At 42.1% G+C, this 10,523-nt stretch overlaps 1 protein-coding gene across 3 annotated transcripts in view; it reads right to left on the reverse strand.

Annotated features, from left to right (window-relative positions):
- The window catches only part of UIMC1 (ubiquitin interaction motif containing 1), a 138,743-nt gene extending 128,948 nt beyond the window's left edge, over window positions 1-9,795 (reverse strand). Inside the window, exons 1-2 of one of the 3 annotated variants that reach the window (XM_073802825.1) lie at window positions 9,658-9,770; window positions 7,092-7,191 (exon numbers count right to left, since the gene is read on the reverse strand). The gene's annotated coding sequence lies outside the window, so the exon portion shown is untranslated. Of the gene's footprint in view, window positions 1-2,590; window positions 2,792-7,091; window positions 7,192-9,657 lie in introns of those variants that run through there. The other 2 variants (XM_073802823.1, XM_073802824.1) reach the window with 2 other exon arrangements.
- Window positions 9,796-10,523: the final 728 nt, after the last annotated feature.

Raw genomic sequence — 10,523 nt, forward strand, 5'->3', positions numbered from 1 at the left:
AACTTGTACTTAAATGTTCATAACAGCCTTAATTATAATAGCCAAAAAATGTAAATAACCCAAATGATGAATGGATACACAAAATGTGGGACATCCATAAAATGGAATATTGGTCAGCCTTAAAAAGGAATAAAGTACTAATACATGCTACAACATGGATAAACCTTGAAAACATTATGTTAAATGAAAGCAGCCAGACACAAAAGCCCACATATTGTATGATTCTGTCTATATGAAACATCCTGAATAGACAAATCTACAGAGACAGAAAGCAGATTAAGACTGCTAGAAGTTGGAGGACAGAGAAATATAGACTGACTACTTAATGACTATAGGGTTTCTTTCTGGGGTGATGAAAATGTTTAAAATTAGAAAGTGGTGATAGCTGCACAACATTTTGAAGGTACAAAAAGCTATTAAATTATACACTTTAAAATGACTAAAATGTTGGATTTTATGTTCTATGAATTCTACCTAAATTAAAAAAAAAACCTCCCCAGGTGATTTTACATTATAACCAAAGCAGAGACTTAATGACTTAAATAGTCACTGATTTAAAAAGAACAACCTTAGGACTTCCCTGGTGGCGCAGTGGTTAAGAATCCACCTGCCAATGCAGGGGACACGGGTTCGAGCCCTGGTCCGGGAAGACCCACATGCCACAGAGCAACTAAGCCCGTGTGCCACAACTACTGAGCCTGAGTGCCACAACTACTGAAGCCACGGGCCTAGAGCCCATGCTCCACAACAAGAGAAGCCACCACAATGAGAAGCCCACGCACCACAACTAGAGAAAGCCAGTGCGCAGCAACGAAGACCCAACATGGCCAATAAATAAATAAATAAATAAATAAATTTATTTAAAAAAAAAAAAAAAGAACAACCTTAGGGACTTCCCTGGTGGCATAGTGGATATGACTCCACGCTCCCAATGCAGGGGATCCAGGTTTGATCCCTGGTCAGGGAACTAGGTCCCACATGCACGCTGCAACTAAGAGTTTGCATGCCACAACTAAGGAGCCTGCCTGCCACAACTAAAACCTAACGCAATCAAACTTTTTTTTTTAAGGCAAAGCAATTTTAAAAAAATAAAATAAAAAGAACAACCTTAACTGTGTTACAAACTGCTCAAATTGTTTAATCATCCAACTACTCCTAAGGGAAATGTTACATCTTATTATCAAAAAAAGTCTGTACAGGGCTTCCCTGGTGGCGCAGTGGTTGGGAGTCCGCCTGCCGATGCAGGGGACGCGGGGATTCGTGCCCCGGTCCGGGAGGATCCCACGTGCCATGGAGCGGCTGGGCCCATAAGCCATAGCTGCTGAGCCTGCGCGTCCGGAGCCTGTGCTCCGCAATGGGAGGGGCTCCAGCAGTGAGAGGCCCACGTACCGCAAAAAAAAAAAAAAAAGTCTGTACAATCCTAGTATTAAGGGAGGATAGTAATAAAATGTACACCCAAACACTTCCAATCCAGAGTCATTCACAAAATCATTCCCTATCATAAGAATGGAAGCTAAACACAAATTTCTATTCTTAATGCATATTTTTTAATGACTTAAGTCTTGAAGAAATCACACAGAAAAGAAGAAAATATTAAGCTAATAGGTAAATTTTTTACTGTAGTATAGATGATTTACAATACTGTGTTGGTTCCAGGTGTACAGCAAGGTGATTCGGGTTTTTTTTTTCAGATTATTTTCCCTTACAGGTTATTATAAGATACCAAATACTGTTGTTCCCTGTGTTATACAGTAAATCCTTGCTGCTTATCCATTTTATGTATAGTAGTTTGTATCTGTTAATCCCCTACTCCTAATTTATCCCTCCCCACCCTTCCCTTTCCCCATTGGTAACCGTAAGTTTGTTTTCTATGTCTGTGAGTCTGTTTCTGTTTTATATACAGATTCATTTGTATTATTTTTTAGATTCCACATATAAGTATTATTATATACTTGTCTTTCTGTCTGACTTCACTTAGTATGATAATCTCTAGGGCCATCCATGTTGTTGCAAATGGCATTATTTCATTCATTTTCATGGCTGAGTAATATTCCATTTTACACACACACACACACACCACATCTCCTTAAACCAATCATCTATTGATGGGCATCTAGGTTGTTTCCATGTCTTGGCTATTGTAAATAGTGCTGTTATGAACATTGGGGTGTCTGTATCTTCTCAAATTAGAGGTTTTGTTTTTCGTTTTATACAGCAGATCAAATTAGAGTTTTTTTCATCTTTTCTGGATATATGCCTAGGAGTAGGATTACTGGATCATATGGTATCTCTACTTTTACTTTTTTAAGGAACTCCATAACTGTTTTCCATAGTGGCTGCATCAATTTACATTCCCACCAACAGTATAAAAGGGTTCCCTTTTCTCCACACTCTCTCCAGCATTTGTTATTTGTAGACTTTTTGATAGTCATTTCGACCAGCGTGAGGAATCACAAGATCTGAGATATGCCTATATATGAAATTCTAGAAAAGACTAATATAATCAATAGTGGAAAGAAAACAAACAAGTAATTGCCTTAGGGCAGACTGGGGGAGAGAGAGAAATGACTGATAACAGGCACAAGGGTACCTCCTGAGATAAGTGTTCTGTATCTTGATTATGGTGGTGGTGGGCTTCCCTGGTGGCGCAGTGGTTGAGAGTCCGCCTGCCGATGCAGGGGACACGGGTTCGTGCCCCGGTCCCGGAAGATCCCACATGCCGCGGAGCGGCTGGGCCCGTGAGCCATGGCCGCTGAGTCTGTGCGTCCGGAGCCTGTGCTCCACAACGGGAGAGGCCACAACAGTGAGAGGCCCTTGTACCGCAAAAAAAAAAAAAAAAAAAAAAAAATTAGCCAGAGTGGTGCTGGGAAAACTGGACAGCTACATGTAAAAGAATGAAATTAGAACACTCCCTAACACCATACACAAGAATAAAACTCAAAATGGATTAAAGACCTAAATGTAAGGCTGGACACTATAAAGCTCTTAGAGGAAAACATAGGCAGAACACTCTCTGACATAAATCACAGCAAGATCTTTTTTAAAAGACCCACCTCCTAGACTAATGAAAACAAAAATAAACAATGGGACCTAATTAAACTTAAAAGCTTTTGCACATAAAAGGAAACTATAACAAAATGAAAAGCCAACCCTCAGAATGAGAGAAAATATTTGCCAACGAAGCAATTGACAAGGGATTAATCTCCAAAATATACAAAGAGCACATGCAACTCAATATCAAAAATACAAACAACCCAATCAAAACATGGGCGGAAGACCTAAATAGACATTTCTCCAAAGAAGACATACAGGTGGCCAATAAACACATGAAAAGATGCCCAAGATCACTAATTATTAGAGAAATGCAAATCAAAACTACAATGAAGTATCACCTCACACCAGTCAGAAGGGCCATCATCAAAAAAAATCTACAAACAATAAATACTGGAGAGGGTGTGAAGAAAAGGAAACCCTCTTGCACTGTTGGTGGGAATGTAAATTGATACAGACACTATGGAGAACAGCATGGGGGTTCCTTAAAAAACTAAAAACAGAACTGCCATATGACCCAGCAATCCCACTCCTGGGCATATACCCGGAGAAAACCATAATTCAAAAAGATACATGCACCCCAATGTTCACTGCAGCGCTATTTACAATAGCCAGGACATGGAGCAAACCTAAATGTCCATCGACAGAAAAATGGATAAAGATGATGTGGTACATATATAAAGTGGAATATTAACCATAACAAGGAATGAAACTGTGCAATCTGCAGAGATGTGGATGGACCCAGAAACTGTCATACAGAGTGAAGTAAATCAGAAAGAGAAAAATATCGTATAATATCGCTTATATGTGGAATCCAGAAAAATGATACAGATGAACTTATCTGCAAAGCTGAAATAGACACAGATGTAGAGAATGGATGTATGGATACCAGGGGGGCGGGGGGGAAGGAGGGGGTGGGATGAATTGGGAGACTGGGACTGACACACATACACTACTATGTATAAAACAGATCACTAATGAGAACCTACTGTACAACACAGGAAACTCTACTCAATTTTCTGTGGTGACCTAAATGGGAAGGAAATCCAAAAAAGAGGGGCTATATGTATACATATAGCTGATTCACTTTGCTGTACAGCAAAAACTAACACAACACTGTAACTATACTTCAATAAAAATTAATTTAAAAAAAAACAGGAATTTTCAAATCATCACTAAAGACTAGAGAAGTGATCCCATGCCAAATAAGCAAAATTTGGAGGAGTTTTATTAGAAAATATTTTGGTTGAAAAAAATCAGAGAGACTATGCTGATCCAAAACCATAGTCCCAGGGACTCCTTTGGTGACGCAATGGTTAAGAAACCGCCTGCCAATTCAGAGAACATGGGTTCGATCCCTGGTCCAGGAAGATCCCACATGCCACACAGCAACTAAGCCCGTGTGCCGTAACTACTGAGCCTGCGCTCTAGAGCCCGCAAGCTATAACTACTGAGCCCATGCATGGCAACTACTTAAGCCCATGTGCTCTAAGGCCCACGTGCCACAACCACTGAGCCCATGTGCTGCAACTACTGAAGCCCGCGCGCCTAGAGCCCATGCTCTGCAACAAGAGAAGCCACCGCAATGAGAAGCCCGCACACCACAATGAAGAGCAGCCCCGCTCGCCACAACTAGAGAAAGCCCGCATGCAGCAATGAAGACCCAATGCAGCCAAAAAAATTAATTAATTAAACTAAAAAAAAAAAAATAGTCCCATACTTGAAAAACAAAACCGGAAAAGGGGAAAAGTAAAAGAGATTATTTTTATAACTTTCCTTCTCTCTCTTTCTCTCTCCCTCTGCTATGTCTTTGCTCTATCTCTGTCTCTTTCATGAACACGCACACATACACACATACACACTGACTCATCCATATACCTCGGTTCTGCGTGATGAAATCAATAGACAGACTCTTCTGGAACCTTCAGAGAGCAGAAAACTGAAATGCTAACTAGTGAGTAGATAGGGCTACAGGAATAAAGGATGACCTGATGAGAAGAGGCTAACAGTAGTAAGAATAGTAGCATGTCCCCTAAAACTGGTTTGAAAAGAGGGTCTCTGTTTACTGGATTCACCTGGTAAGGCAGCCAAAATTAGGTTGTGCCAGAACAAGGTGAAATCCATTGCCACATTATCTGCTTATAACTTTATCTCTGCTCTACATAAATAATGGTGTTTCTAGGATGCTGAAAATCACACTGAATGTAATCTCTTTACTGTTGCTTTTTCCGTAATACTGAATAAAACGTGGACGATTTCCACAATAAAAAAAAAAAAAAAAAACAGGGCTTCTCTGGTGGCGCAGTGGTTGAGAGTCCGCCTGCCGACGCAGGGGACACAGGTTCGTGCCCCAGTCCGGGAGGATCCCACATGCCACAGAGCGGCTGGGCCCATAAGCCATGGCCGCTGAGCCTGCGCGTCCGGAGCCTGTGCTCCACAACGGGAGAGGCCACAACAGTGAGAGGCCCGCGTACCCAAAAAAAAAAAAAAAAAAAAATTAGCCAAAGAATCGAAGTACACATTTCTCCAAAGATTATTTACAGATGGCAAGCAAATGCGTAAAAGATGTTCAATACGAATAGCCATCAGGGAAATGCAAATCAAAACCACGATGTGATACCACTTTACACCCACCAGAATGGGTGTATGATCAAAAAGACATACAATAAGTCTTCCCTGGTGGTGCAGTGGTTAAGAATCCGCCTGCCAATGCAGGGTACATGGTTTCGAGCCCTGGTCCAGGAAGATGCCACATGCCGCGGAGCAACTAAGCCCGTGTGCCACAACTACTGAGCCTGTGCTCTAGAGCCCAAGAGCCACAACTACTGAAGCCCGCGCAACTAGACCCTGTGCTCCGCAACAAGAGAAGCCACCGCAATGAGAAGCCCATGCACCGCAACAAAGAGTAGCCCCCGCTTGCAGTTGCGACTAGAGAAAGCCCGCACGCAGCAACAAAGACCCAACGCAGCCAAAAATAAATAAAAATAAAATAAATAAATAAAATATTTTTTAAAACTTATTAAAAAATTTAAAATAAAATTAAAAAAGACATACAATAACAAGTGTAGGCAAGGATTTGGAGAAATTGAACCCTCATACGCTACTGGTGGATATGTAAAATAGTGAAGCCTCTTTCGAAAACAGTCTAGCAGTTCCTCAAAATGTTAAAATTAGAGTTACCATAAAACTCAGCAATTCCACTCCTAGGTAAATAGCCAAAAGAAATTAAAATTTATGTCCACACAAAATCTTGTACATAAATGTTCACAAAGCAGCATTACTCATGAGAGCCCCACAATGGAAACACCACAAATGTCCATCAACAGGTGAAGGAATAATGTCACATCCATACAACAGAAAATTATCCAGCAATAAAAAGGAATGAAGCCTGATACATGTAACAACATACATAAAGCTTGAAAACATCATGCTAAGTAAAAGGAAGCCAGAAGGACCACATACTGTAAGACTCCATTTACATAAAATATCCATATTAGTAAATCTATATAGACAGAGAGTAGATCAGTGATTGCTTAGGGCTCAGGGGGAATGGTACTGATGGCTTAGGGGTATGGAGTTTCTCTTTGGGGTGAAGAAATGTTCTAAAATTAGTTGTTGTGATGGTTACACAACTCTGTGAAAATACTAAAAGCCAATGAATTGTACATTTAAGTGGGTAAATTGTATGGTATATGAATTATATCTCAATAAAGATGTTTAAAAAAAATTAACCTACTGTGACCAAGCCAGAACACTAGTTATCTCTGGAGGGTACTGACTGGGAAGGGGCACAGGTGACCCTTCTGAGGTGCTGGAAATGTTCCATATCTTTATTTGGGTGGCAGTTACATGGATGTATGTACTGAACTATACAATTAAGGTTGGTTCACTTCATTATATGTCAACAATACTTTTTTAAGAAGGGCTTTTTTTAATAATAAGTATTTGTAAGTGAATGAATATTTTAATTAATCCTCATAAAAACCTAAGAAGTATATATAATTATTATGAGGAAACATAGGTTCAGAAAAGTAACTTGCCCAAAGCCACAAAGCAGGCACTTGCACATCTGTCTCTCGACTCCAAATCCTGACTCCCAATACTCCATGACTTAATCTTTGGATTTCTTCCAACTGCTGCCTAATGTAAGGTATGCACACATAAATATTAGATGAATTATACTTTATGCTTATATTTAAATTATAGCGTAACTTATATATTTAAATTATTAAATATAATTCAATAAAATATACATTTAAATTATATATATTTAAATTACTAAATGCTATATAAAGGCACAGAAGGCTAAAATTATGATAGGCTGTAGGAAGCTATATGGAGAATAAATAAGACTTAAGGTGATCCTTGAATCTAAAAGAATATCATGAATAGGTAGGGATAAGTATGGGGGAAGACTGGAGGAATCATAGTTCCCTAAGAAAACATCTTGTAAGGAATAGTTTTTATCTTTTTAAGTGTTTCTTGTACATTTAGTTATTTAAACCAGTATGTTCAAACATGATAGCAGTGGTAGCTACACCACCAAATACATGTAATTCCTTAAAGATATTTAAATAAGTAAAAACTCTTCTCCCTAGCACAGAACCACCTTCAGGCTCAAAATGGGTTTTCAAACAATCACAGCAGATAAGGGATCAGTAAGAAGTGTTAAGTATTGGCACCCCACAGATTTCAAAATTCCAGTGCTTCATGAGATTTAGCCATACTATTTCCACAGAAATTCTAAGAGTAAAAAGGTCACTGCTCAGCCAATTTAAACGAACAACCTAACATATAGTTCAACTACTATTTAAGTTGCTACCCTTCAAAATGAAAAAAAAAATTAAAATCACTAAAATAATGATTTATCTTCAATTACTTGAACAGAGGCTACAGAATGAATTACCACTGTGTCTGCAAAGAAGGAACAGTGTCTAGATGCCAACAGTCTCTTCTTAATCATGACAGTTAGGAACAAAATGTCTATAAAGAATGCACAAGCAGGAAAGGTGACCCAAAAATGAGACTTGTTACATCACAGGTTGGTAGTGTCCTTGAAAATCTCCAATTTGGAAGATATTATTTTTCTTTTTTGTTCAGCACTTCCACCATCTTGATCTATCTGAAGAACAATCACTGACAAGATAATTTAAAATCTTGACATTCTCCCTACCAAATCTGTCAAAATTGCTCTGAAAGCTTGGTGGCACAGCGACCTTAACAGTCCTCTATGAATGATTGCCTTTTACGCCTAAATAAGTCACCATTCAAGAAACTCGGTACCAAGCTCTTCATCAACTGATCAGCTTGACTGTTTCTCCAATTTAAAAAAAGGTAAACGCACACACACACACCTGATGCTCTATTTTCCAGTTTATATTCAGCCTCAGTTTAGGACAAGTGTGTAAAAACAGAATCCAAACACACTGAGAAATAATTACAGTTATTTACTGAGTCCTTGGACACTATTTTAGGTACCTCACATGCATTATAGAGGTTACTCCTCCCAATAACTCTATGTGGTAGGCATCATTATTTTACGTTATTTTTATCACGATTTTACACATTAGGAAACATTCAAAATCAAACAGCTGGTAATTTCTCAAGTTCGTAAATGGGAAAGTTGGGAATTGAAGCGCGATGTGTCTGATTCCAGAGACACACTTTTGGATTCAACTAAAAGGCACTGCCTCTAACAGGAAAAAATAAAGACAGTAGCATAAACTTTCACTTTTTCCTGGGTGTTACTCATTCTCAGTGACTAAATACAAGAACAAGAACATTGGAGTCAGTCTGGCTGGATTCAAAACCAGCTCAACGACTTACGCCATGTGTCTTCGATCCTCAGTTATCTAATATGTAAAGTGAGGAGGATAAGAGTACCTATCTCACAAGATTGTCGTGAAGATTCAACAAATGTGTATATGTAAAAAGCCTGAAACACTATCACCGTACAGCGCGGAAACATACTAGTTCTGTTGGAGAGGAAAGTGGTAAATGATGATAAGGATTCCCAAGAAACATCTTTATATCTGGGCAAAAAAACTAGAGCACTCACCAACAAAACAGTAGCCTGGAGTAGGGAGGGAGCGTGAGGAGAAAGGGGCGGAGGGGCCCAGTCGCCCTGACTCCGCGAGAAGTCCCGGCTGTGGGACCCCGCGGAAGGAGGCGGCGCGGACGGAGGCCGCTCGCGGGGTGCTCAGCGTGAGAAAGACGCCTTCGAGGGGCTGGCGGGAACCAGAGCCCTTCGCCAGGGGAACCCGGGGAGAATAAAGACCGCACCCTGTGTGTGAGGGGCGCGGTCCGGGCACCCGAGGGCGGAAGCCCATCCGGCGTCACCAGGGGCCCACCAGGCGTCGAGAGGCGCCCAGTACCCTGAGGAGCCATCCCCGGTTTTCCAAGGGGCCTACCCCGCCGTCCCAAAGGGCCGTCCCTTCAGGAGGCGCCCACCTCGGCGTCCGGAGAGACCCGCCTCACCGTCAAGAGGGCCCTACCCCCAAGTCAGAGGCGCCCCTCCGGGAGAGGAGTGGGCCGCGGCCCCCCTGAGGGTGAGAAGGAGGCGGGAAGCAAGCGGGCGGGAGGTGTACCGAAGCGTCAAGTACTCACCGACCGGTCCCCACCGCTTCGCTGAGCCCCCCTCTCTCAGGTGCAGCGGGTCGCAACCGTCCGCAGCACTTTAGGAACTAGGGGCGGACGAGCGCGCGCGAAGCTGGGATACCGCGAGGAGACGAGCTCTCGGGGCAGGCGCATGCGCGGGCGTCCGGGGACGGAACCAACCCGCACTGCGGGGGGGAGACTGCCGCCAGGACATACCAACCGTGTGAGGTGGGAGGCGCCATCAGCGCGAGGTGGATTCCATATCCAAGGGCATCCTGGGCACCTCCCGGTGGTCTCGCAGTTTGTTCGTTTGCTTTATCATTTGCTAGTGCTTTGAGGGAAACTAAAGAGTAGTAACAGGGTCCCCGAAACCCTACAGTGAAACCTTCAAAGGTTTCTCTGCCACATCAAGCCTCCTCTGGCCCTGTCTTTGCATGTATCTAAAGTTAGACTGAGGACTTACCTGGTGGCGCAGTGGTTAAGAATCCTCCTGCCAACGCAGGGGGACACGGGTTCATAGCCCTGCTCCGGGAAGATACCACATGCCGCAGAGCAACTAAGCCCATGTGCCACAACTACTGAGCCTGTGCTCTAGAGCCCACGAGCCACAACTACTGAGCCTGTGTTCCACAACTACTGAAGGCCGCGGTCGCCTAGAGCCCGTGCACCCCAATGAAGAGTGGTCCCCGCTCGCCACAGCTAGAGAAAGCCTGTGCACAGCAAAGAAGACCCAATGCAACCAAAACTAAATAAATTTATATAAATAAATAAAGTTAGACTGAAATTATCTGATAAGACCACTTGAAAACTATCTCCGGTGGCTTCCCTGGTGGCGCAGTGGTTGAGAGTCTGCCTGCCAATGCAGGGGACACGGG

The sequence above is a fragment of the Tursiops truncatus genome, chromosome 3, assembly GCF_011762595.2.
Source record: "Tursiops truncatus isolate mTurTru1 chromosome 3, mTurTru1.mat.Y, whole genome shotgun sequence".
Lineage (NCBI taxonomy): Eukaryota > Metazoa > Chordata > Mammalia > Artiodactyla > Delphinidae > Tursiops > Tursiops truncatus.